Source organism: Eurosta solidaginis, chromosome 5 (genome assembly GCF_040869045.1).
Source record: "Eurosta solidaginis isolate ZX-2024a chromosome 5, ASM4086904v1, whole genome shotgun sequence".
Taxonomy (NCBI): Eukaryota; Metazoa; Arthropoda; class Insecta; order Diptera; family Tephritidae; genus Eurosta; species Eurosta solidaginis.
In genome coordinates, this window is record NC_090323.1 from 104,044,412 (window position 1) to 104,051,409 (window position 6,998).

Genomic DNA, 6,998 nt, shown 5'->3' on the forward strand with positions numbered 1-6,998 from the left:
AACAGTTGGCACCAAAAATGGGGTTCCCCATGCAATAAATGAACAATCAATCTAAAGTTAAAGTAAAAAAGTGCGATGACAGTGATTTAAATAAATTTATTAAGAAATTGATGACAAAATGCCGCCATCCGAGTGGAAAGAGTGCATGGTAAAATTAGTGCAAATAGACGATTCAATTTCATGTTCGGGGGCTGTGGTTCTTTTTTCTGCATAAAATTCAGCAATATGAAAAGACAAGAAATTAAATTGTTGAGTGAAAATGCGAATATAAAGTGGTTTTGCAATCAATGATCGTTATGTGATACAAACACCAAATTCGTTGAAATCAAACATTTGATACAAAATTGTGACCAAAAGAGGTTCGGAAAGGTAGAAATGAAGGAAATTATTGAAGAAGCATTATTTAATAAGATTCAACAGTTGCAAGTCAGTCTAATGACGGACTTCAATTCACTCTTAGAACATAATGTGGAAATTAAAATAAATGAAATGAGAAAAAGACATATTAGCAGAGTTGGCACATACAATAGGAACAAATAACGAAAAATTAAGCGAAGTTTTATCGGGCAATAATGCAAGCAACAACAGCAACACAAATGTTAAAAACAAAATTACATATGCACAAGCAGCCGCACTAAATTAAAATAGGATAGTTATTAAACCAAAATATAAAGCTAAGAAAAACAAACATACGAAAGTGGCGCTAAAAACAGTGATTGAATCAACAGAATGTCATGTAACAGCAGTGAAAGAAATCAACAACTGCGGGATAGTAGTGGAATGCAAGAACAAGCACAAATCACACACAGAAGATTTTGCATTCACGAGTTCAAAATTGCTTCGTTCTTCGCATCTACGTCACACTTGACTGCTTCAGCGAATGAAAGAAAGAGAGAAAAAAAACAAGAGCTGAAGGAAAATGACGTAAAAATTGCTCATAAAAAATAGCCGAACATGCGCAATGCGCCACCTTCTAAGATTCCATCATGAAGAACAACCCAGCAAAAATCTAGTGACTGAAAATGGCGACCAACAACAAAATATCCCACATTGTTCCACAATTGGTAGTATGACAGAATGAGATGGCTTAATTGAAATGTCCGATCCATATATGCTTGCCTTTTTCTTACATGCTATGTACCCTCAAATACGTCACAACAATTTTCTGCGAATCCGCCATTTATTGTTTTCAGCTTGAAACCACAAGCGCAGCAACAGCAGAGTAATAAAAATTGATTTACAAATAATTTCGGATATAATAAAAACTAAATTTAAATTAAGTGTTGTGTTTATATTTTCCACAAAGGAACCAAAATCGAGTAAGTTTTAATGGATGTAGGTTATTGCATTTTTGGTAGCATCTGCGTCACAGTGAATAATTCAATTCGTGCATGCAATTTCTTTTGTGATTGCGGAAAAGATATGTTATAACATGTTTCAATTACTGTTGTGTTGTCTTTTAATGCATGTTTATTGGAAGCCAAGAAAAAATAGTCGCCCAGCATCAGGTGGCGTAATTGTTTTTGTATGTCAATGAACATTGCGAAAAATGTGACTATCGCTGCTTTGATGAAGGTGGTCGTTGCGAATATTTTTCCCTATGGTAATAGTCTAGTTGAGGGGTCGACTGCTAATAAGCTACCAAAGATAACGAAAGAGGTGTCAAAAGACGCATATTAATCTCCAGAACAATAATCCGAAGGCGGAAAATAAAAATTTAATCTCTATCCGGAGATATTTGCGGTTGAAGTTGGCGATTTTAATGTAGTTGTTGTAATGTTGTAGTACCCACAAAAAAAATTGTGAGCATTAGTGTTTTACGCGGATTTAGTTTTGGTCTCCACACCGGTGTTGGACCCACCCAGGGTAATTTATTATAACCGCGGCCGAAGGTCGCCAGCGGAGAAAGGTGTTTTACGCCAAAATACTATGATTACGAAGGTACCAACGGGTAATTTTTCGGTTTTTCGTTAATATCTTTTTAACGAGTCAAATTTTTTATTTTCCGCCTTCGGATTATTAATACTGATATCAAGACGCGACGTTTGACACAGCTCTCGATATTCTTGGACGCGTATTAGCAGTCGACCCCTCAACTATACTATTACCCAAATAAATACTGTTCTTCCGCCTACTTGTTTATTTGGATGATTTCGTTCTGACTCTCCACCGACGGCCGAGAGACGCGAAGTACACCCCCAGTGGGTTAGGGGCTAAGAATATACCCGCGGCAGGTATGCCTGTCGAAAGAGGCGATTAAAATACCAAATTGATTCAAGGGGTTGCCAGCGCAAAATATATAGCTTATCCAAGCTGCTGTTGTTGGTCGCAATTTTCGGTCACTAGATTTTTGCTGGGATGGTCCTCCAGGTATGCCGCCCGCATCTACTGGACCAGGTGGGGTAATGACACCACATCCAGTTATGCCAAGGTATATACCACAACAGCAACCGGGTTGTGCAATGCCACGACAGCAGCAGCAACAAGCTATATGCCAATGCCAAAACAGTCGGGCTATCCACCACAAACTGGTCCAACTGGTTGTCCTCCATAACCTCAACAGCCAGGTTATCCTCTACAACAACCAGGTGCACCAGGTGGGTACATGGTTCAAATGATGCCACCAACACAACCTGGACTGGCGCCAATGCCCAGTCAGCCACTCATGCCGGGTCAACCCCCAATACCCGCACGTCCTGGTTATAATGTATGCTAATACAACTAATACATTTCAAATATTTATTTATTTATTTATCAGTCTACAAATTAAACAATTATACAGACCAAATATAAATAAAAAAAATAAAAAAGACCAAATATGCCGACACTTAATTCTCAGATGTAATACACGATATAAACAACATAAGCAGACATCAATTTTAAAGTAATATTTAAACAGTATTTAATTAAACGCTTGACAATTTCAATTAAAAACTTAGAAGTAAGCAAAAGTTAAAATGTTGTAAATGTGTTAAAATGTACTCATAAAGGAGCTATTATATTAATCAACAAAAATAGAAAATGTGCAACGAAATGGTACACGAAAACCATTGCATCGGGGAGAATAATTAATTACCATTCGAAACATCCGTGGAAGCAAAAGGTAAACACAGCGAAGAACCTAATTAGAAAATCAATATTGCTCACTGACCACGAGTTTATGCCAGATACCAAACACAAGATTAAAAACATTTTGTACAAAAATAGCTATCCACACAAGCTTATTGATAAATTGATAGAAAATGTAACAAACAAAATTCGCGAAGATAAAAAGGAAACACAAAAATCCGAAGAAATTCACCAAAAATACATCGGAGTAACATTTATCCCAGGTTTAACGGACAACCAAAATCTGCATAAAATAATGAAAATTAAAAATGTGAACTATGCACACAAGCCAAAGTTCACTTTAAGAAATATTTTTACAAAAACAAAGGATCCGGTGGAAAAAGAGCAACAGAACAACGTAGTATATCAAATAAAATGTAATGGCAAAGTGGGTGAAAAATGTGATCAATACTATATAGGCACAACAAAACGGCAACTGGGTATACGGCTAAATGAACACAGAACAGATGCGAAAAATAAGAAGATGACAACGGCTCTCGCACAGCACCTTACAAAGAGTAACCATACTGCGGATTTTGACCATGCACAAATATTAGACATAGAAAAAAGAGAAAAAACACGACTAACTTTAACTTTAAAAAAAAAATACACCAGGTTAGGAATTTCAAAGAGGACGCTAACAATATAAGCAACATTTATACCGCAGTTGTACAAAGAGCGAAGAGACAATCGCAAATTAGTGCTAGTTGATAATATGAAAATATGTTTGTTTGTATTTATACTATGAAATTACAATTAGTTAAATAATCAATGTAAGTAACAATTGTCAAGATTGAATTTTCGTGTTTATTGTTGGAAAAAGTAGTTAATTTTTATATATTTTATATATTTTCAAATAAAACAGCTTTCTGAGGATGACGCAGTAAGCGTCGAAACGCGTCAAAGAATACAAAAACAACAAAGTGCACTTATGTAAAACGACCATAAAAGCTCTACCCAGCAAACCATATAGTTTCAAATTGGTCTAAATAAAAAAGCTAAAAGCATAAAATCGGTGAGCAAATCCGAAATAATATTAATACCTAACCAACAATAAACATAACAATGAAACAGTTTTTTCGACACATAAAACTAAAATACAATGAGGAAACACAGTATACCATCAAGAAATTTAACAAAAACTCGAAAAAAATAGTTAAACAAAAGGGGAAACTGAAATTTTTGCTGAAGTGTAAAAACTATGGAATTACACCACCACACCTACGCGGCAAGACAAAGGCATTACTACATTGTTTCCAACTTGATACTACACGTCGCCAATTTGATAAAATAGAGGAATATTTTCTACAAAAAATTTTAAAATTGGAAATAAAGAAACAAATGTAGCCATAAAAATAATAAAAAAGATTTGAAACGCATCAAAGACACACTAATAGCGGTACTTGGAGAAGAAGATTACAGTAATATCGTAGAGACACGAGATCAATTTATAAAACACATCGGCACTCACATGGAAAAAACTCACCAAAAAAGCTTCAAGGGCAAATATCTAGCAACATTCAAAAGTTTGGGATCCGATTCAATGAAGGCTGGTTCATAAATACTACGAAAATCGAAATACCGCAAGAATATCGTTGGTTGCTTTCGCTAGGCACCAAATTCTCACTACCGGTTTTAAACAAAAATTTCGCACCATTGCAAGTTATCGCGGAACTGGAACAAGCAGTACAAGAAATCGAAGATGACAGAACTAAGGACAGTGTAAGAAGCCACATCGCAATGAAGATAAATAATTACCAGAGTAGGCGCAACAATAATGCAAAGGATAAACTTTTGAGAACACAAAAGAGTTCATATCTAAATACAAAGATGAGATAGTTTTAACTCAGGCTGACAAAGGAAACAAGACAGTCTTGATGTACAAAAATATTTATGAGGAAAAAATGAACAAATTGTTAGATGACCGTAAAGTATACAAAAAGATACAGAAAGATCCCACACAACAGCTTATGAGAAAGAACAACATAATTATAAATGTAATGTTTAAGCAAAACGAAATCGAGCTAAAACAAAAATTTCAATTATCTAGTGTTGCAGCCATCGCTCCTAGAATATACGGTCTTCCAAAAATACATAAGAAAAACATGCCCTTAAGGCCAATTGCATCGTCGAAAAAAGTATCATGCTACAACTTATCTAAGCATATTGGAGTTGTACTGAAGAATATAATATCTGAAGAATATAATATAAGGAATTCATTTCAATTAAAAGAAAATCTTAAAAATATCCATATAGAAGATGACGAAATTCTAATATGTTGTTGTTGTAGCAATGCTCGCCCCACCTAATAGCCGCGACCGATCACAAATTGTCATCAATATCCTCTAACGGGAGTCCAAGGAAACTTGCCGTTTCAACAGGGGTGGACCATAAGGAAAGGGGTGTTAGAGGCGTTGGTTCCACATTACAATTAAAGAGATGGTTGGTGTCATGTGGGGACACATTGCAAGCAGGGCATACATTTTGTATGTCGGGGTTGATTCTGGATAGGTAAGAGTTTAACCTGTTACAGTATCCAGAACGAAGTTGAGCAAGAGTGACACGCGTTTCCCTGGGGAGTATGCGTTCCTCTTCTGCGAGTTCTGGATATTTTTCTTCAAGGACTGGATTCACCGGGCAATTCCCGACATAAAGGTCCGACGCCTTTCTATGGATTTCACCAAGACCTGCTTGTGTTTTTCCGCTTCATACGGCTGGGTTCTCAGGGGCCGTATTTCCTCAAAATGCTTACGGAGATGACTCCTTAGGCCCCTAGGCGGTGCTCGTTCGTCAATCAGATGTCTGTTGGGATGCCCAGGTTTCTGGGTATTCAACAGAAACTGTTTGGTCAGCATCTCATTTCTCTCCCTGATGGGGAGTATTCTCGCCTGATTATGCAGATGGTGTTCTGGGGACATAAGAAGACAGCCCGTGGCGATTCTGAGAGCAGTATTTTGGCAGGCCTGTAGTTTCTTCCAGTGGATGGTTTTTAGGCTTGGCGACCATATGGGTGACGCGTAGCACGTAATCGGCTGGCTAATTGCTTTGTATGTGGTCAAGAGCGTTTCTTTATCTTTTCCCCAGGTACTGCCAGCAAGGGATTTGAGGATTTTATTACGGCTCTGAATTCTTGGAACAATTGCGGTTGCGTGCGCACCAAAATGTAGATCCTGATCAAACGTCACACCCAAGATTTTGGGGTGTAGGACAGTCGGTAGCGTAGTGCCATCAACGTGGATGTTCAATATGGTCGACATTTGGGGCGTCCATGTTGTAAATAAGGTCGCGGAAGATTTAGTTGGTGACAATGCCAGGTTTCGCGAGGCGAAAAACTGGAGAGATCAGGGAGATAGCCGTTTATTTTATTGCATAGCTCATCGATCTTTGGGCCTGGGCCTGTAGCCATTATTGTGCAGTCATCGGCGTAGGAAACGATTGTGACTCCCTCCGGTGGTGAAGGTAGCTTAGATATGTAGAAATTAAACAAAAGCGGGGATAGGACACCACCCTGTGGCACCCCTTGTTTAATTCTCCTTTGTTTTGATGTTTCGTTTCTGAATTGCACCGATGCCTGCCGACAACCCAGATAATTTGCGGTCCACCTTTTAAGACATGGGGGAAGGGTAGACCCTTCCAGGTCTTGCAGTAACGAGCCATGGTTGACCGTATCAAAAGCTTTTGATAGGTCTAACGCTACGAGTACTGTTCTATGGTGGGGATATTGATTCAAACCGCAATTTATCTGGGTGCTAATGACATTTAGCGCGAAGGTAGTGCTATGGAGTTTTCTGAAGCCATGCTGATGAGGGGCTAGCTGCAAATGTGCTTGGAAATAAGGGAGCAAAATGGCTTCAAGCGTCTTTGCCACTGGCGATAGGAGAGATATCGGA